Source organism: Falco punctatus (genome assembly GCF_963210335.1).
Source record: "Falco punctatus genome assembly, chromosome: 11".
NCBI classification, from domain to species: Eukaryota; Metazoa; Chordata; class Aves; order Falconiformes; family Falconidae; genus Falco; species Falco punctatus.
This window is the reverse complement of record NC_137591.1, coordinates 32,687,258-32,709,428: the sequence shown is the minus strand read 5'-3', so window position 1 is coordinate 32,709,428 and position 22,171 is coordinate 32,687,258. Positions and strand designations below refer to the sequence as shown.

Genomic DNA, 22,171 nt, shown 5'->3' with positions numbered 1-22,171 from the left:
TATTAAAATCATTTATAATATACAGGGGGAAAAAGAGCCCTTCTCACCAAGGGCCAAGGACAAACATGACATATCCAGGAGGCATTGACTATACCACATATAAAAACAAGTTTTTTAAATGTATTTTGTCTCTGCAGGGTACATAATGAATAATCACAATTTGAAGTCTGTCAGATTAAAAGAAAGATGTAAGCCAACTTATTATATGCATAAGAATGCATACATAATACACAGGAAATACTCAGATAATGTTGTTTATGGCATAATTCTACACAATGTTTGTCAGAAGTATATCTTTGCAGGGAAGTCAGATATTCTCCTCTGTAAACCAAGCAAGCACCTGTGAAGACAGTGAAATTAGACTGCCAAAGGACACTGGCCCATCATATTTTAATTTCTTTTCTATATCCAAAGTGATGAACTAGTTAATATGCCTCAAAAACAGTTTTTCATTTTTATTTGAGATCTTTCCTGGAGTAGCTCTTATTTCTTTGGTAAAGTTTTGCAGTCACTCCAGGACATTTCTAGAGCGTGCATATAACAGTTTCATGACACAAGTGATCAACAAGGTAACAGTGGGAGATGCTTTGCTGGACCTATTACACGCAAGCAAGGAAGAACAGGTCAAAGACGAGGAGGTCAAGTGCGGCTGTGGCTGCAGTGATCATAAGATGGTGCAGTTTTGAAAACCTGAGAGAAGTGACCAAGCAGATTCACAGCCCTGGACTTCAGGAGACCATATGTCAGCTTGTTGGCAGCACCCAGTGGGAGACTGGGTAAAGGAGCCCAGTACACCAGTGGTGAAGGACTCGGGAAAGACGGAGGCACTCAATGCCTTTTTGCCTAGGATTTCAGTGGAAAGGTCTGCCCTAAGGACTCCTAGGCCCTGAGCCAAGGAGCACAGCCTGTGGGATGAACTGTGCCCACGGTCAGGGAAGATAAAATTAGGGCACACACAAGCAGACTGAGCATGCACAAGTTCACCATTCTGGGGTGCTGAGGGACTGGCCGGTATTGCAAGGCTGCTCTCTATCGTCTCCGTCACTCCTGAGATCACAGGACACGCAGAAAACTGACTGGAGAGAGACACATCCCACATACCTGCAGGAAGGGCAAGGAGGATCAGCAAAAGTACAAGCCTGTCAGCTTCACCTCATTTCCTGGGAAGGTTATGGAACACAGCCTCCTCAACCTCCTCTTCTTCTTAAGGATCCAGACACATGCGGAACAGTTTGAGACTGGGAACGGTCAGCACGGGTCTTCCAAGGACAAACCAAACCTGACCTGACTCCTTTCTGCAGTGAAGCAAGTGGCTGTGTAGGCAAGGGAAGGTCAGTAGCTCTTTGCTTTGGTTTTAGCAAGGTCGTGGACAAAGTCTCCCACAAAATCCTTCCAGCCAAATTGGAGAGACACGGACTGAGGAAGGGCATGAGGCAAGGAGAAAAGGTCCTGGAAAACTCGGCTCAAGGGGTGATGATTTGTCGTACAAAGTCCAGCTGGTGGGTGGCCAGTTACTAGTGGTGTCCCTCAGGGTTTGGTACTGGTGATCTGGATGATAGGACAGAGTACACTGTCAGCAAGTTTGTAGACAACGTCAACCTGGGATGTGTCCTGATATGCTGTAGGGCAGGGCTGGTACCCCAAGGGACCACAACAGTACTGAGAAACAGGCCAAAAGAAACCTCATAATCCAGGGCAAATGCCTCTAGTTTGTCATAAGCTCATGCAAGAACACAGGCTCTGGGCCAACTGGCCGGAGAGAGCAGCTGTGCAGAGAAAAATTCGGAGTCCTAGCGCTATGAGCTGAATCAGCAGTGTGTCCTTGCAGCAACAAAGGCCAACCCCCAGGGGAGGGATCCTTCTTCCCAGTCTGGTCCTTGTAAGACTGTATCTGAAGTACTGCATCCACTTTTGGGGACTCGCTACAAGACAGACTTGGACCTACTGAAGAAAAGCCAGTGCTAATTAGGGGGCTGGAAAACATGACATAAATATAGGCTGAGTGAACTTAGTCTTTGCAGCCTGGAGAAGAGCAGGCTTGGGGGAGACCTAATGGCCACCCACAGCTGCCTAGCTGGAGGGTATAGAGAAGACGCTTTTCAGAGCTGCAAAGCAATAAGAAAAAAGACAACAGGCACAAGCTAGAGCATGGAGAATTCTGATCTGACATAAGGAAAAATGCTTGCCACATGGGTGGTCAAACATTGGCACGGATTTCTCAGAGGTGGTGTGAAATTTCCACCCTTGAAGACAGCCAGAACTCGACTGGAAAAGGCCCTGAACAGCCTTCTGTAACTACCTGTCTTGACTGAGACACTGAACTAGACCTTTGGAGATCTCTTCCAACCTGTAATATTATTCTCTGTCTCCAAGATACGGCAGCATACTTGGATAACCATTTTTTCCAGATGGACTAGAAGAGAAAGGAGATGAGGGAAATTTGTTATAAGCCACGTGTCTGGGTTACCAGTTCTTTGACATTACCTTTCAATCATTAGCCAGAGGCCATTATTTCTGCTTGTCTGAGTACCCTTGATGTGTAAAAGAAAAAAAAAAAAAAAAAAGAATAAAGTGTCTAAAATGTTTTTCCAATGAGAAAATTTGATGATAGAATATCTCCTCAAACTGTCCTTGTCCTGTTTTCTCTTTTCTGTGAAGTTTCTAACTTCTTTTTCTGTTTTAAAATATCTATGACTTTGTCCGGTATGCATCCCAATTAGACAGAAGAATAAGCTGTTGTTAAGCTGTATCTCGTCAAACTATTGCAAAATCATAAAAAAAAAAAAAAAAAACAACACCAAAACCAAAAAACAAAACCAAACAAACCCTGTTGCCTTTTCTCCTTTCTTATATGATTCAGAGCAATGTAGGAACTCTTGCATAAAAACTACAGCAAAGTCATGCCTTGATGAGAGAGGTCATCAATGCCTTTGGAATAGAGAAGAAAAATTCAGTTATCTGGAACAACAGCCGAAAATTTTATTCAAAGGAAAGGTAAGTTCATAAGTTTTTCGTAAACTTTCTCTAAGCTTGATTAAGAACCTGAAAGTGCCTAACATTATTTAATTTCCTGTCAATTTCAGTCTGTCTTTTACTCTTCCAAGCCTGTACCAGAGTCATATTCTCCGTCCTTGGAAAACACGTTAACCCCATTAGCAGAACAAAAAAGGAAAATCTAAAGTTAAAAGCTCTTCTCCCTTGATATGCGCAAGCACCTTGAAAGCTGATGACATGTTTGGGTTAGTGTAAGTCTAAAGCATGTTAAAAGTACACTTTTGGCATTTTTAATGAGAGTGTTTCAGGCAAGTTGATTAACTCTGAATGTTTGCCTAATGGGGAGTTGATGGTAGATTAGTCTCTTTAAACCTGACATGAAATGATCAAAACTCTAAGTTAGCAGAAGTTTATATAACTGTATATTACTATGCTGCCTGAATGTATGTGGAACACCCTGTGATGCAGCTGGTCTCATTTTCTTCTAGGTCAGCTAATTTCTTTAAGATTAATTATCTATTTATTGGTGACTGTAAGTGTTCCAACAATCTGCTGCTACATACAAAACCATTGTCCCCCATCCCATGGATCGATGCCACGTCTTCTCAGAAGGCTTTTCAGAAGCTTTATGATCCCTTCACTATACATAGGTATAACTATAATAAAGCCCACAGTGGGCTGTGATGGCTTAGTGTGTCCATGTAGAGCAAGGCAGTGACGTTGAGTTCACCCAGAGTTATCGTAGTTCACTGTAGCATGGATGATGGGTATATCCAAAAAAGCAGAACTTGTACTCAGTGGAAAGCTAAAGTTTTTAGCCAGTTCTGATAGTTTAAGAAGCTGCCAGTCTGTGTTACTGATTCCTAGCATACAATTTTTACTGGAGAGTGGCGGAACATCCTCAAGACAGACTTATAGCTGTCTGCTGCAATAGCAGCAGCAAAGGAACCACCACTTTGATCTGGAGCTCCTAAAATCCTTTTCTTTTTAAAAATGATGAATAAGACAGAGCAGGGGTGAGGACCTTGCCACATTTTCAGATTTTCCACTTCTGCCTCAACTATTTTAGTGACACATGCAGTAGCTGTATAAATAGACCTCACCTACAAAGCTGATGAGAAAACAGCTCCATGGAAATCTGCAGAGCGGTCAGCTGAAAACTTGTTTCCTAATGACTTACACAACAAAAAATGTAAAAAGGAATTATCTAGAATATTTTGAGGCCAAAAATGATGCTATTGTCCTGATACGGCAATAATATGTACCTGTAGATAACCAAAATTCATGGTGACAAAACATGTAAGTAAGAAACATTATTAATTTGAAAAATAATGTGTAATCAATAGCTAAAGGATATTTTACTGTCATGGTCTATGTCTCTAAAACAGGGAGACAGACAGTTCTGTTGGTTATGTCAAACACAGAGTTCAATACAGGTTCACATGACATTTGTGCTATTTCCTACTATACCATAGCCACCATCCCACTCGAAGAAACAATAACAAGAATACTCTGACAAGGTCCAATCTCTTAAACATAAATAAACAAGATAAAGCTCAGTCCCTCATGTTTTCATTATTGATTTCATATGCTTATATATTAATTTCTCTGAGAAATAAACTTGTGGTATCCATGGTACCCATTCCCATAAAAATGATACATTGATTACTAGTAATCATACATGTGAATAAAACCTAGTAAAATTAATTCTGAAACTACTAAAGTGCAGGCTTGTTTTGGACTTCCTGCAGCTGCTTCTCATGGCAACAAAGATGAACACAGAAAAGAAGCCATCACACTGTTTCTTCTAATATATTTTCAAGTGCTTTTGTCTAGTCTTGTATTTTTGTATGCAAGTACAGACTTGTAGGATAAGCACAAGCAGTATTAACACATGCTTCGTGTGTTCTTAAAAGCATGTAAGTACTAAATTCCAGGGGCCTTCATCACTACCAAATTTGTCCATCAATCACATATTTTCTCTGTGAAGTGCTTTCATACCAAGATGAATGCATGAGGAGGTGGAGTGGGCTTGCAAATGTATAACTATTCTTTAAATTACTCACATCTGCACTCAGCAGTTCGTCCTCTGAAAGTATTACAGCATAGAGAAATGCCCCCTCCCTCCGCCCCTTTATTTATCTTCCTTCCATACACAGCAGTGTCTCACCGGCAAAATGGTTTTTAGAGAGTGTATATATCAATTATTTTATCCTTTATGGAAAGAATATTTAGCCATAGTTCATCTTACAAGGTAGTAGAGAATGCCATTAAAGAGTGACACTAAAATGCAATGTAATTTTGTAGAGAATAATAGCTAAAAGAAATATTAAGAGAATGTGTTCTTTCTTTGTATTTCTGTGTCAGTAACTCAGAGATTTCACCACCACTGGCAAAAAAAATAGAGCATTTTTATATTTTTCAACATGATGGGAACAAAACTGTAGCTCTAGAAATATGGAGATTAAAATCACAAACACAAAGTTTGCATTTGTTGATATTTTACAGATAGACTGATTTTATTTTTTTTTAATTTTTCACTGAATTTGCATCAAAAGTTTCTGTTCCAAAAATGCCTGCATTGTTTTATAACAAATACGAATAAAGAACCAGGTCTGAATTTGAAATTTGTTGCTAAAAATACCAGCTCTACATAAAACTATATGTGTCTTGTCTCTGCTGTATGTAGCCTAACACCTATTTTTGCCGTTTACCAAACTTTTTATAGTTGCCATAAGGAATGTGTGACAAAATGCTTTGGGAATTGGAGAGAGACACCATCCACAAGACAGTCTTTGCCTGTCTACACTACAGAAGTATTTGCAGTATAATAGGTAGAAATATGTAAATACAGCTGAGATAGCTGGATGAGATTTCATATTGCACTTCTCTATCTGTAGAATAAATCTGCCATTATGTGTTTGGCATACCTTGTGCTATCTTACATCTGTAGCTCTAAAATTAGAAAACACACAATTATGGAGTGATTGCTCTTCTGCTAAGGGGAGAGTGGGATTGTCTAGAAATTGCCAAGAAGTCTGAAGGATGGAAAGAGGAAATTCTTACACACACACATAATTTTTTTTTTTTTGCTTTAATATAAAATTCTGCTCGAGTACATAAATTGACAAATACTTGTACTGTTTTATTGGTACAAATGGCTGTTGTATACTTTGATATACCAATAAATATACCAATAAGGGTGCCAATAACTCTGGTATACCTAGTCTCTTCTTAGATTGATTTAAACATCAGGAATATATTTCCTTGCTGCTGCATACTGTGGTTAAATGGCTATGTAAATTTATTTATGTATGTCTATATGGGAGCAAAGTAAGAAAAAGGAATTAAAGAAGTCTTCACACCCTCTCTTTTCTTTCAGTTATTTGCAAGGGAAGCTGAGGATGGAATATTGCATTTTCCCCAGAAATACTCCCCTGAATGTAAAAGGAAGTCTGCTCCTTTAAACAGCCTATGGATATTTTATTTTTTTAATAGAATCTTAAATTATTATCCTATTTTCATTTGAGACATCCCGTATGCAAGCATTCACGTATTCAGGTAGGTGTAAAATATACAAAGAAAAACCTGTCTATAAATAAAATGTGTATGTAGGAGCCATACATAGTAAATATATACCTTTTACTTACTCCAAATTTACTTATTATTGTAGTCTGACAAATGGTGATCTGTTTAACAATTCTGCAGATTTTCATGTGACTCTTCATTTGCCATTTCCACAATTTAATTCCACCATTCCTTCAAAATATGTGGATGATGTCAAAGAGCTGTGAAGCTTATTCTTCCTGTACTACCATGGCAAATTTTTTTGTTGAGGTTTCTTCACACTTTGTAAAAGGATTGAGAGTTCAGATTTGTCTGTCACTGAAATACATCTCGCTGATTGCTGTTGTTTGATAGACTTGTGCATGGCTGGACTACTCACTGTAGAGATGCAAATTGTTTGGAGCATGACAAAAAATATAGGGGTTTATGGGATAGAAGCTTGCAAATCTAGGGAATACGGAGGCTTCAGGCAGGCAGAGACATTAAACATCTTGACTTTGCGCTTTCTAGCATTGAGCATATATACTAGGGACCACTCTATGTCTGGGCAACCAGAATCCAAAGCTATGCCCAGCTTTGGATGAAGGGGTCCAGTTTTATGCCTCAGAGGAGACTTCCATCGTCAGCTGCATCTGTGGCATGACCCTGGGGTCTGAGCCTTGCAGCACACAATTGCCTGAGAGCCCAACCATAAAGCACTGTCTTCCGACCCCATGGTGGAACCTCTGTGAGGGGCCTGGCTATACCATCTCATCCCCTCCCGGCAGGCAGGGTGGCTGCTGTGAGTCCTTCCACAGCCTTGCCTGCACCAGGGTGGCCAGGCTCTGCTCCTGTGGCCTCTCCTCCCAGCACTTGCTCCAGCCCCAAGCGCCCTGGGGACCTCTGCTGACCTTGCTCCAACTTGTCAATGTCCAAGACTGGAGACAATATCTGGATGTGCCCTAATGAGTACTGAAAAGGAAGGAGTAATTTCTGCCTTCTAGAAAACATTCCGGATAAACATTTTGTTGTATTTATACATCATCAAATTCCATGCAACTTAAGGTTTTCTTAAAAATCCTAGTATTTTCTAGATTACAATACTTCATATATGGTATCTCATAAGAACGTTCCAGCTTTCACATTCCCTTTCCCTGATACATAGACCCTAAAACACCTAATTAATTTCTGAAAGGGGGAGTTAGCCCTCTTTGGAAAATATTATCCCAGCTTATATCAGGGTTAATAACATCCTCATTGCAGGTATCTCTGCTTGAACAGGTTTATCCTGAATATTTAAAATATGAAAGCAAGCTGCTCTCTTGTTCCGCTTTAGAGACAGCTGATATCTTACAAAAATAGGGACTAATATATTTTTTCCACCATTTGAGCAGGATAGAATGCCAGAGTTTTAGTTCAATGTGGAAGCAGACTCATGTGTTTAGTAAAACTGCCATTAAAACACATTTGAACGACAACTCTTTGGTTCACTGCCAAAGCCTGTACGTGTGCGTGATGCTGGCCTGGAAACTAGCGTCTTCCCTGTGGGCATGATGAGCAAAATGGTAAGTTGCATTTCTTTGTATTTACCTTCCCCTCCTTCAATCTATTAGAAGCTCAGAGATTCTGAACTGTGGTTTGTGGATGTACTTTTTCATTAGCAACTTCTCACCCTAACTTCAACCCCCATCTTCCTCACACGCGTTACAGCGTTACCAGGTACACCGCAGGGCAAAGATCAAAGCTAGTCCTGTTCACAGCTTTAGCAGTTTCCCATAGCCAGCCCAGCAAACCTCACATACTCGGAAGGGAACAATTGTTTGTGAGTTTCCAACTGCTGACAAAACAGATAGTTTTCCTATCACATGTGTAAATATGCATCATACCAAGTCCCTTTAAAAATCTGTACATGACTTATTTTACCTCAATACATTTACCATTTTCCCTTCTTTCCACCACAGTGAATTACTGGTTTTGTTACAAAACATGTTGTTTCTCATAAGAAGTCAGTGGTTTATAAACAAAAAGAAAATATAAAATTGCAAAACAATCTAATAAAATCTGACAGACTATTAAAAATACAACAGGTTTTTTATCTATGCCTTTCCTGTGCTAATGGAGGCTCTGCCATGAAGGAGTATTAACAGGACACGCATTTAACGCATTAATTTAAACATGCTGTTCCTCTAATCAATTGCTTAGTGGTAGGTGATGACAATCTTACCCAATTAGAACGGTGGCAAGTATATAATTATTGGATTTTCAAGGGGCGGAAAAAAAAAAAAAGTGCCTTAGTAAATTCAAGCTAATTCAAGCTTCAAGTAAATTCAAGCTTAAAACTTAAAGTTTTTTAAAAAGTCATAGTATTTTTGAGATTACACCAATTCTTTCACTCACACACACCCTGTTCGCTTGCTGTGATTTACTGCAGTGCAGAAAAGACCGACAGTATATGGATTGGATGAATATATGCAAAACCAAGAAATCCCAAGAATTCATTAGCAATACAGACTTCTAACATATTAAGGCATTATTTGACAAGCACATTCATATGTTAATTCTTTTTTTTGGTTTGGTTTCAAGGGGTTGATATTACAACATAGGCATTCATATGTTTGAGCTTCTTTTGATACAAAGTATGGACAAAGAAATCCATAAATATATATTAATATGAATGTGTAACGAATAAATATATGCAAGTGTAAGGTCATTTTTATGCTGTGAAATATGAATTAAATATAGTTATTGGAAAAATTCTATTAAAAACCAAAATGCATTCTTGAGTGACTAAGCATTTGCAGAAATAAAAATTTCACTTGTGAAAGCACTAGTATAACAAGGTCATTAAATCATGTTGGGGCACATAGTTTGTGAGCTTTTAATGCAGAGTAATATTCATTTTCTGGTTTTGTTTCTTTGCTATCACTTGTTTTTAATTCTACCGCTATCTAGCAGATCTGTAGTAAACCCTTTTTTTCCTCTGCCTGCAACTTTCTAATTACTGCTGATCCTTGCTGCCTTGTCATCAAAACTGATATTTCTGTTGAGACAAATAGACAAATGAAACAAGGGATTATCTTCCTGCCATTGGCTTTTTTTTTTTTTTTTTAATGAACACATTTAGGTAACACAAGGAGAAAAAAATACTTCCTTTATTTGCCTTTATTTGCTTATTTCTATTTCAACAGGAAGCCAGCAAACATTTTATAAACAGGAAATGTACTTTCTGTGGGGAGTATTCACCAAAACCTATTAAAAAAAAATGCCTTTCTGCATTGCACATCAAGTTACATAACAACAGATTTTTGGGGAAAAAAACCCAACTACATTAAAATCCACATCATTAGCTAATTGCGCAAAGTCTCAACAGTAAAGATAGATTTTAAAGTACTAAGACCCAAATTCATTCAGTAACTCAAGAAGTCACTGGTTCACAGAGTGTGAAGCTTGAAGGACACTTCCAGCACCAGCAGTTTTATGATATTAGTCTTTCTCTTCCTTTCCTTTCTCATAAGGAAGACAAAGAATATTCCTTCAGGCAGTGTGGTGCATTATTTACAATTTACATAGTCTTTGTTAGAGGGATTGATTGCTAGTGTTTCATTTCACCAGTAAAAACCAATACATTTTAATTGGGCAACCTCAGAATCTGCCTTCAGAAGCTGCTTAAAATTATCAAATAAATACATAATTATTTCTGTTATTAAATTAAATTCTCAGCTCCTCACAATAGATAAAACCCCCTCTTTTCTTTGCTATGCCCCAAACCCATTTTTGTCGTAAACCTTGACCTTTTGCCTTAGAACTTCTGAAACCAAGCCAGATAGTAACAAATTTTTTCAGGAAAGCAAGAGAAATACAACATAATAACCTTGCAATTTCCACAGTCTCAGCTAACCTAACCATTGAAAAATGCTGCACTGAAGCGAATAAAACAGATTGTGAAAAACACTGCCGTTCAGCATAGTGACAGTTACACTCCTATAGCCAAAATGGGCATTGCACCACAAGGTTGACCCAGATGAGGGTAAAATAACAGAAAAGAAAATAAAGCCCAAACCAAACACATTTATTTTACTTTGAAATCTAAGAGCTCTTCATACAGTTGAAGCTTGTCTCATTCACACTCGCTTTCTACAGTAATAACATTTTCATTAAAACAGTAGTTTGCCAGACCTTAAATAAGCGCTACAAGTGCTTTTATTGAAAGTATAAGAATTAATTCTTTTTGCTATTACTTTCAATATTCCTTTTTAAAAAGCCACCCAGATATGACATTTATAAATTTGTGTACACTATGTATTAATTCAAATTAAGCCCTGCAGTGAATAATGCTAAGGCCCTTGAATTAAGCTATTTAATTCCTTTCCTCCTCTAATTGCTGAAACTATTATTTAATGTCTCCTGTTTTTCTCTCTATTAATCTGTTTGCTTTACTAAATTGCATTCAGTTTTTCAATGCAGAAATTGTACAAATGAGAGGGAAAGTAAAGGTTTTAAACAAAGGAGTAATGCATTTATTTGAAAGAAGTAAAAAGGTGGCTAAGGAAACATCCAAATTATAGGGTACTTGTCACAAGTACCCATCTATAAATTACAGGAGAGCTGGAAAGGGCCAGCAAGGTGAGCAGACTATTAATAACATGAAGAAAGATAACCGGGACCTGCTACACTTGTGGCTCCAGCAGGTGGTGGACCCCAAAAAGCTCCGGCCAGGCTTGAAGTTTCTGAGTCCAGCCCAGGCGGTGGGCTGGAGCTGACAGAGACGAACTGCTAAAGCTGGAAAGACAGAATACTGTGCTTAACGTTTTAATTTTGAGCACAATTGTGCCACTGGGCTTTTCATGCTACTGTAACTAATGGCTACGAACAGTCGCTGCCACAGAGAAAGCTCTAAAAGCTTCTCCCTCTCGGTGTTATCTGCCCAGGTCATTCAGTTTGTGAATTATTGCTTGCATTTAACATAGAGTGGGGTGGGCTTTTTTCTCTTCTTTTCCTTTCTCTTGAAGGAAAGAAGCAGAGCAGAAAGGTTCTGTAGAATAAAGACACAGTTCCTGTTTGTTCAGTGCCTTTCTGGTGTGGCTCCAACGCTGTTGATACCACGTTGTATCAGCCTGGGTCACAGGACGCAGCACACTGCTGACAGGGACGGCAGAGACCCACAGTATGCTTCAAATGGGACAGACGGCTCTTCCAAGAGAAGCCAAGAAAACAACAAATAAACTATTAAGCCTTATTTCATTATAATACCAATGGCTTTAATGTAGTCTGCAAGGACTAGTTTCAGTATCCCTTTAAGTCTGTGCACAAGGAACATGCACATTGTTCCTGGTGTGGCTAAAATATTCTGTGCAATAAGTAGGTAAAATAATTGTATCATTTCTGCAAATTAGTTCTGTGTTCTGGAATGAGCTATGCTGTTGCAGAGAGGCTTGTGTTATTTTCTGTATTCACAGTTTCCCTTCACACTGATAATTGGGTACACAGCCACTTCCACAATATTTTTCCCATCAGCTCAGAAAGCACCTTATGTTTTTCCCGTTACATCAGTCAGCGTGGACATATAGTGTGAAGGGCAACAGAAATAACATTGGTCCCTGCTTTGAATTGAAATAGGTACGTGTGCTTTAGTGATATCTGACTTCCTTAGGAGAAATCAGCACTGCTCGTGGTCTGAGCCAAAATAATGTGAAAAATGGCCTTTTTTTGGTCTTTATGCCAATTACTGTCATTCTAGCTGGTAAAAAACTTGCAGAAACTATAGTCTTGATTTCAGATCCTTCTCACAAATTATAATCTCACCCGTAAGTTTTTGAGGGATTTTCATCAGTCTGCCATCTTAAAATGGACAGACACACACTTTCTGTCAGCAAATGGTAGCATATGAATAGCACACAAGCTCTTTGCCACAACTGTTTTCTCTGGTGTCTATCACACAGCACTTACTTGTGTACATTTTCTTAATTCTGAGCTGATTATTGTACCTGCACGACTTTAGGGAGCATAGAAAGGAAGGAAAAAATAAAAACCTTGTTTCTTTCCACTTATTGCTAAATAGGGCTTTCTATTTTCTTAAATTAGTGCTGTGCTCCAGGGTTATACACCCTTTGCTGTCCTTCCACAAGACACTGACCACAGCACCATCGACAAAATCACACAGGGACATTTCAACAGCTAGAGAAAAGCTTTTGGATGCTTGTCTACTTCTTTTACCATAGTGGTGTTGGGAAGACTGGACCCACTGATGGAGTTTCCCCACAGAGATTTTAAACAACTTGGCAACTTGACTTTTTGTTAGTTTCTTTTGACTTGTTTGGAGTTGTTTGTTTGTTTGTTTGTTTGTTTGTTTGTTTTCTTAAAAAGCACAGACTGTAATGCCGCAAATTCTTTCTGCTAGAAAGGTCCAGCATGTTTATATTTCTGTCAACAGTGTGCACCAACCTGGGTAGCCTAGTGAAATCATATTAACACACCTTCCCATCAGGGGCTGCTTTTGAATGCAAATAGATGGTATTTTTCCTGGCACCAAAAAGACTGTCTCCGGGGTCTCTGTGGGCACTTTGGTCCTCCCCATCTGATTCTGCTGTAACAACACCTTTGTGCTCCCATATAGACCTGATACTAAAGCCCACCCTCCTCAGGTGGGCTATGTTTTGTCGTGTCATGTAAACACCCAAAGCCACCTTGCCCCCTGCCAGGGGGTTCCCATCTTATTTATGGTGACATCTGACACAGCTATAGGAAATGCACCGGTTACACTCGAAAGCTCTCAGCCATCTGTCGCTGCACAGCCACCCAAAAAGCAGGACCCAGCTTGGGATTCAACATTTTGTAACACGTGCTAGTAAGTATTGAACAGAGGCGGCCAAATGCCCTTCTTCCTCTGGCAGCAGCCATTGGGGAAAGAGAGGATGTTACCATGTTAGGAGCAAGGATTATAAAGAGGTGTATCTCTGCAAACATAGGCCAGGCAGCAACGTGCTGAAAGGGATCTGTATGGATTACTGACCTTTACATCATCACTCTCTTCCACATGGACTGTGTGACAAATTACCACCACCTTCTCATTTCTTTATGAACTCAACGTCTCCCTCAAAATTTTCACATCTTGCTTTCAATAGTAACAAAGTTCTTTTGCAGGTCAAAAATTGTCTCACAATTAGTTTTGTGCCACACCAAGAATTGCTTTTTCTCCCTGAGCATCATGCTGTCCACCCTAAAATATTCACGTGTGGGACAGAGTTTTGCTGTTCAGTGGTGTTAAAAATACTGAAAATAATAATTTCTGAAGTAAGATCTATGCAGTGGGGAACGGGGACATAGTGCAATCTGTTACTTGGTCTCTCTCCAAGCAGTGTATTACTTTCAAAGGTTTCTGTTTGCATAACTCTCAGTAGACCTCAGCTTTGCTTTAGAGAGGTACGCTGGTTGCCTCTTGTTTGAGCTGTGATCTTCTCTATATTCTTCAGACATCGTAGTTATATACTAATCTTGTAATCAGAATCAATCTTTTACAAGCAGAAGACTACATTTACATGCAAAAGCCTTTGGTTTAGGATCTTAGAGCTTTACTTGCTGAGGTCTTAAAAGTGATAATGACTTCGAACCTTTTGTTATTCACTTCATGAGTTTTCCTCTGGAACATACTCTGTTGTCCCTGACAAAGTACAAGACAGTGACTCTGATGGCCAATAATCTGAAAGTGTAATTGTTTCTTAGATTTTTGTTTAGTTCAGTTCTTTTTTTTTTTTTTTTTTCTCTCTTACACACGGATGGTAAAGATTTAGCTGGAATCAGTGTGATTATAGAGAAGAAAAATCTGGTCCACTGTATACTGAAGTGTGCTGTGGTTGCAAAATACTCCTTATGAAATAAAGTTAGAAACTGTTTCAATGGTTGAACTAGAGCTACACTAATGACTTTAAACTCGGTTAATTCATTTCAGCAAAACTCATCCACTGACTGAGTTTATCAGAGTGACAGAGAAGGGCTTTAATACTGTTGACTTCAGGTAAGAGAAAGTACAATGAGATTCTTTAAATTAGTTGAATGTGTTTGGACAGTTAATATCTCAAAAAGTCTATTATCTGTATTGACTGTATCACTATAGAATGTTATAAAATTAATTATATTCTTCATAGCTTAACAATGATTGCCTCATTTAGAAATATAATTACCTATCATTGACGTTTTCAGCCAGAAGGGGTTTTTTTAGCAGTGTATAACAACTTGGTTTGCCAGGCTTCATTTAAATCCCTTGCCTCCTCCTTGTAAAAGTTTGATATTTTAGGTAGCTCTTTTTTTTTTTTTTTTTTTTTTTTTTTAATACCGAAGTTTTATTCCAGGTATTTAATGTCATTATACACAAAGGACAGATTGACACTAAAATAGCAGCCTGGCTAATAAAACAAGAAATCACCAAATGACAGCATGTTATGGGGTTCTCTGTAATATAATGGGATAGTGGACAGTGTGAGCAGTGTCCTCCTCCTCAAGACTTAAAAGCAGGACAAATTATTATTCAGGAACAAAAATTATGCTCTATCTCCTAAAAGGATCATTCAAAGAGACAGAAATAAGAAAATCAAAACCCAGATGATATTTTCCATGTTTTCCCAAGAAAACTGTTTCAAGCATTTTTGTTCCAGTTTAAAATTGTTTTTGAGAAGCACAACTATCATTCCTACAGACACATCAAAACCAAGACCACCAGGTTTATCCTGATATAAACCATAATTTCTATGTGCAATTACAAGGCATTGGGAGAGAAAATAATTGCTAAACATTGTCAAGCATAATTACATCGCATCCATCTTTTGTAGACTAGTCAATTATCCAAATCAAGACAACCCTGCCATCTTGCTCACAGGTTCATCCTTCCTCATCCAGTGAAACAACAAGGAGTTGAGAAATATTGAAGAAAGTCAGAGAATATATTTTGTTACTATTATTTTTCCTGTAGACACTATTCTTTCTCCTTGATAGTATCAGAGATCATCATTCTCCAGAGCTATTAATCTGGCATGTGTATTGACATTGTGTGATTGTGAAAGATGCTATTTATTTCCTGCTGCCTTAAAGCTCAAGTAGACAAGAAATACTGAGAAGCCCCAAACCTTAGGAACAAAATAAGAAGAGATTAAAACGATGAGGTATGATAATTTAAGTGCAAAGAGATCAGATCCTTATACTCGAGATATTGTTTTTGCTTAAAAAACTACGGATTTTTTTTTTTTTTTTCAGGTTTAGCTTCAAATTAAGTTTGAATCTTTGGATTGAATCCAATTTAGTAAGCAAGATGCTGCTTTGTACCAAAATATTTTTTGGTACAAAAAATCACCACTACAATTTGATGACTCTGTAAAGCACATACAATGAACGTAATGCTTCTGCAGCTTTGCATGCCTTCTCATGCATGTAGGTGATTATGTAAAATACATTGTAAAATGAACACAGGCTGATTATTACACAGACACAGTATGTCAAACCAAACAGCATAAATCTTTGCCTTAGAGTAGGACTTTTTACCATAACCCCTTAAATCCATTATAAATATGACACTGTACAAAGATATATAAATATATACGTTGCTGATAACTTTCACAACTACAGTGTCTAAATATGTACTTACATTGAATGTTTTAATGTATGAACTGTAACACCTGTAGAATACCTGAGTATTTGTAAAATTATATTTCAATTTCAGGAATACTGCAGTTTACTAAATTATTAGCATTAATAAAAAACAAGTACTCTTTAACCGTGTAATTGTATCCAAATAGTAAAATATATAGTATGTAATTTAGAAATACATGAATGCCTGATGGATCTTGACAGTTGTGAACATGCAAAACAAATTTTGCTTGATCTTTTGGCATATTCTTGAGTTACTATAAGCTGTCCTTTGGAAGATTTTTTTATTGTGCATTCGAACACATCAGGACCTCAGCAATCAAAACCTGAAGGCCATTATAGTGTGACATAAAGAACAAGCTGCTGTATCTAGGTGCAGAAATTAAGATTTATTGAGCATTGCAGGGTATTTGTGATTAACTCAATACAGGTAACAAAAAACATTTTGAAAATCTCAAACCCTCTCCAAGGGCTTCTCAATGAAATCATCAGGTGTAGAGGATGCCTGTTTTATGATGGTGGTCATATAGCTTTATCAACTTCTTATGATATTATGAGCTTAGTCAGTATGAGGAGATCATGGAACAGATCCTCCTAGCTATGCTAAGGCACATGGGGAACAGGGCGATGGTTTGAGACAGCCAGCACAGACTTCACCAAGGGCAAGTCTTGTCTCACCTATCTAATAGCCTTCTATGATGGAGTGGCTACTTCAGTGGACAAGGGACGAGCTAGGGATGTCGTCTATCTAGACTTTTGTCAGGCCTTTGACACACTCCCTCACAACATCCTCCTCTCCAAATTGGAGAGATATGGTTTTGATGGGTGGACTATTTGATGGGTAAGGAATAGGTTCAATGGTCACATCCAGAGAGTAGTGGTCAATGGCTCAATGCCTGGATGGAGTTCAGTGATGATGGTGTCCCTCAAGGGTCTGTACTGGGATCAGTACCATTTAGTATCTTCATCAACGACATAGGCAGCAGGATCGAGTGCACCCTCAGCCAGTTTACAGACAACACCAAGCTGAGTGGTGCAGCTGACATGCCTGAGGGATGGGTCGCCATCCAGAGGGACCTGGACATGCTTGAGAAGTGGGCCTATATGAAGGTCATGCAAGGTCCTGCACCTGGGCAGGGCCCCTCTGGTATCAATACAGGCTGAGGGATGAAGGGGTGGAGAGCAGCCCTGCAGAGAAAGACCTGGGGGTACTGGTGAGTGGCAAATTGGAAATGAGCCAGCAACATGCACTCACAGCCCAGAAAGCCAACTGTATCCTGGGCTACATCAGAAGAAATGTGGCCAGCAGGTTGAGGGAGGTGATTCTGCCCCTCTACTCTGCTCTCCTGAGACCCTGCCTGAAGTACTGCATCCATCTCTGGAGCCCTCAGCACAGAACAGACATGGACCTGTTGGAGACAGTTCCAGAGGAGGCCACAAACATGATCTCCTATGAGGAAAGGATGAAGGAGCTGGGATTGTTCAGCCTGGAGAAATGAAGGCTCCAAGGAGACCATATTGTGGCCTTTCATTACTTAAAGGAGGCTTATAAGAAAGATGGGGAAAATCTTTTTAGCAGGTCCTGTTGCGATAGGCCAAGGGGTAATGATTTTAAACTAAATGAGGGTAGATTCAGAATAGGTTTTTTTTTTACCATGAGTGTGGTGAAACACTGGAACAGGTTGTCCAAAGAGATGGTAGATGCCCCATCCCTGGAAGCATTCAGGGTCAGGTTGGGTGGGGCTCTGAGCAACCTGATGTAGTTTCCTGCTCATATTTGAGTAGTCAATGACTGCGGTGTGAATCCAGAGTGAGGGATCAGTGTACTCCAGCGATGAACTTCAGCGGTGATCAGGGCAGGGCAGGGCAGGTATGGGCTGTTTGTGCTGATCGTATTCACATGGTTGCAGCTGGTGGGTGCTGGCAATGGCACTGGTATCTTTGGAGTGATCTGTGTGAGCCTGCACAGGTACTACGTATATACGTGTGTTGGTTGGGAATATGTGCTCAGTCCCTTCCCAGAGCTCTCTCCCCAGGGCTGGGAGCCCTCTGGACTTGGCTGCAGCAGTCCATAAAGGAGACCCCCTTGGTACCAAAGTCTGCTGGATTTGCCTACTTCTAATGTTGGACCACAGCCAGTTCTGCATCTGTCAAGTCAGAGAAAATGAGATGTGTTGGTAACTTTGGAAATGTCAGTACTGTCAGGTCTAAAGATCACCTAAACAAGAATTTAGGGGAATCTCTCTGATACCCATCTGGAAATCTAGCTTGAGGAGAGCTTGACTTTTCTTGGCCTTTTTTGTAACCTTCTTGTAAAGTTACTAGCAAAACTGCTCTGCCAGGCTCTCCCAAATGAACATCTTGCTGCAGTAAATTCAGGATTGTCAGGATTGCCTCTGTGTAGAGTAGAACAATGTACTGTTGAGACATGTATTTCAGAAGGGTTGTGACATACATCTCTAACACAAGAAAGAGTTCTTTCTACGTATTAATGGATTACAAATGCCTAAACATGTTCACATAATTAATTCTCATCCTTTCGCTTGTCAAAGTGCAGGGAACTTTGGGCTATTCCATTTCTACTTCACAAGAAGTAGAAGACATCCAGAATCACCTTCCAGGGCACGGTACAAGACCTCCTTGTCTCAGGCAAGAGATTTCCTCTGAACACTGCTCAGTCTACTGGGCCATTTTAAAAGAGACTTTTAGTTTTGGAAATATACTGTTCAAGATTTTATGTTCTTGGAAAATTAAATCCATCATTTCACACTTTGAAACGTTTCAGCTCCTGTGCTTCTGGGGCAATAGACCAAGCTTATGATCTCCATCCCAGTGATGTAAATTTGCAGTAACACAGATGAAATCACTGGAAATACATTTCTATAGCAGAATCTAATTATTAACATCTTAGATATTCAGACTGTTGTGTCTTTGGGGAAAATTTTTCAGCTATTCATCAAAGAGCAACCTAGAGTTGAACATTTAAAACATTCATGTGTTATGGTTCATGTCAGTTGATGCAGTCCCTCGTTTGGGTGGCATTAGACTAACCAATGAAGGAATATTGATAGAGAAAGTAAAAAGATATTCCTATTTCTTGAACTCTAAATTAATTAGTTCCCCTCTGAAAAGCAAAATATAGTACAGAACATCCCTGGAACCTGTTCTGAATCTCCACCAGTCTGAAACACCCCATGAAATAAAAATACTATATAGTATGGAGGATGACAGGAAGAAATATTTAAACATATATATAATTTAAATATTTGTTAAATATTTGGTCAAAAATATATAAATCACTGCACCGTGCACGGGTAATAGTCCTGTCAGGGCTGATATCATATGTTCTGGCTGCTGGTACACATGGTACATCATGCAGCTTTGCAATGCCTTCTTCTAGGTAGCCTATGGCACTGAACCTTCTAGGACTACCTTTTCTCCTGCCTTGCAAGTTCTGCACTCTTTTAGTACACCAAGCACACTAGGCTACCCCTACCTGCTCCGCATACCCTTCAAATGGAGTAAAAAATATAATAATAAAGAAAAAGTATGGTTTAAAACTTTTGCATTAAGACAATTAAATTTCTTTTCAGCTTGTTTTATCAAAAAGATATCAGAAAGTTCCTAAATCTTGTCAGCATTAGGTCTCAAGCATCTATCTGCTTCTTGGGTTTGTTTGTAATTGGTCTTATTAATGTTGTTTAGCAAAAAATATAGATATTTATTTTTTCTTTTTATTGCAGAAACACTAGAAGTTTCAGTCCTAGCTTGAAAGTTGTTCTTTCAGTAAAGACGTAAGACAAATAAATTAACTTTAAGATGGTAAAATATGGAAATGGTATTTCAAGGATCTTTCTTCCTTTTATTTATAATCACAAATATTTCATGACTTTAAGCATCTGTATTCATATCAAGAAGGTCTATATCATACTGCTGGGGACTCCTCCAGCTAAACAAGGTTACTATATATTTTTTAGTCAGCAGCAAACTTTAGACTGTAGCATAGTTCTTAGGCTCAAATCCTGGCCTCTCTTCTGGCCTTGGTGACACAGGGTGGTTATTCTGCTTGTAGACGGCAGAGCACTGTAGGGTGTATAAAATTACCCAAATTCTTTCTTTGTCTTTTTAGAATAGCAGATGAATTATCTCTCTTCAAGTATTTAGTTGAAGCTAAGTGGTCTTGCCTTGTGATCATAGAACAGATCATATATCCTGAGGCATAAAGTCTTTACATGGTGCTGGAGAGGTAGATTAATTATGCTTAAATATTTTTCTCAGAACAAATTTATGTATGCATGCACACACAATCACACACTTATTTAATGTTATAAGGAAATTACTCAAATGCCTGTTGCAGTTCTAAAAACAGAGGCTTCTCCTTATAAACCACTGAAAGAGAATGCAAACACTAGAAATAATGACTGTATGTGAAGCCCATCACCTTGAGTCCTGGAAGCACTGTGGAGGTATAGGGTTGTCAAAAAGGAAAAAGGGAAAAGAACAAAGATAAAAGATCTCAGGATCTGCAGAAGCAGCATTGTTAGCGTTATGTGAACTGAACTAATACTTAATACTCCCCTGAAGTAGCAAAAAAGAAAATAACTTTTAAGAACTTCATAACATGCAAGAAGAAAAAAGTAATTTAATCTTGAATCAATATTTGAAAATGGTACACGGAAATTGCAGCTCAGTAAGGATTGTGACTTGCATGATTCCATTTAATTTTGCTTTCATGTAGTGCAAGTCTGGGAAAACATTCCAAATGTTGGATTGTACAGAGGGAAAAAAATACTTTACTACTTACTCTCTGCTCTCTGTTAATCTAAAACATTCATTTACCATATATTACATGTGATACATCATTTATATCTATAAAATAAATGGTAATTCTTTAATATATTAAGATACCAGACCATGGATTCACCTGTGAAACAAAGCAAATCACCAGCTCAACTAGCACCAGGCTTGCTTTGCCGGTTGGTGAATATGAATTTTGTCCATGTCCGTGTCCGTATTGTTGTCAGTCATATCTCCTGGTATTGAAGCCGTCTGCACTCAGTGTTGCTGCCTGTGTTGCACAAGCAGAGGTAGATTTCCAAGGCCAGGGAGGGGTCAACCTCAACGACGTAAGTTAAAGGAGCTGAAGGTCTGCTCTCATATAGGGTACGGGAACAGCCCAGATGCATGCAGCGTTACACACAGAGACTGTGTTTGCTCCAGCTCGCTTTAGCCCCTTTGTGCATTACTGGCAACTGTCTGACCCCAGCGTGGGTCAAAGGATCTTCTGCAAATACTCAGTCCTCAAAGCCCTCCAGTCTACATGTCTTTCCTTTTCAGAAGCTGAATCACAGCACAGCAGTGTTGGTGGGATGAGCCTACTGGCTGTGCTGGGGTTTGAAAAGGCTTTAAAGGAACACACACACACACACGCACACGCACACGCACACGCACGCACGCACGCGCACGCACGCACATGCACACGCACACGCACGCGCACACACACACACGCACACACACACACACGCACGCGCACGCGCACACACACGCACACCCACCCACACACACCCACACACACCCACACACACCCCGTAAGATCTTTTACATAATCTGCACAACTAACCAAAAGGAGGCAGTGCCTCCTAACTGGCAATGCCATGGATAGAGAAGACAACATTCCCATCTGCTGCTGTGTGTCCTTGGTTTCACTTCACCTTCTCTCCTCCTGTCCCATCCTTTTTCTGACCTGTGCATGTAGACTGTAAGATTTTCAATTTAACAGTGATTTTTCAAAATACACTGCTTTTTCTCTAATAGGAAGAGATTTTGACAGAGACTAAACTCTGATTCTAAACCGAGATTCTGATACTGATTATAGGTGACACTGCTTTGCAAATAGTAATTCTTCCATTAAGTAAGTAGAAATATCAGAGGTGTGGGTTTGGTTGGTTTTTTTATTGTTGTTTTGGATTTTTTCTAGTTTTTAGTTCACATAGTTATG

At 39.1% G+C, this 22,171-nt stretch overlaps 1 protein-coding gene across 19 annotated transcripts in view; it reads right to left on the bottom strand.

Annotated features, from left to right (window-relative positions):
• The window catches only part of LOC308071282 (uncharacterized protein), a 98,882-nt gene that overhangs the window by 12,565 nt on the left and 64,146 nt on the right, over window positions 1-22,171 (bottom strand). For 15 of the 19 annotated variants that reach the window (XR_013931041.1, XR_013931042.1, XR_013931043.1 and 12 more), the window contains 2 exons: window positions 21,794-21,929; window positions 9,685-18,320 (listed from right to left, as the gene is read on the bottom strand). The exons of 1 other annotated variant lie outside the window; for it this stretch is intronic. The gene's annotated coding sequence lies outside the window, so the exon portion shown is untranslated. Of the gene's footprint in view, window positions 1-9,684; window positions 18,321-21,793; window positions 21,930-22,171 lie in introns of those variants that run through there. 3 more of the 19 variants (XR_013931039.1, XR_013931040.1, XR_013931045.1) reach the window with 2 other exon arrangements.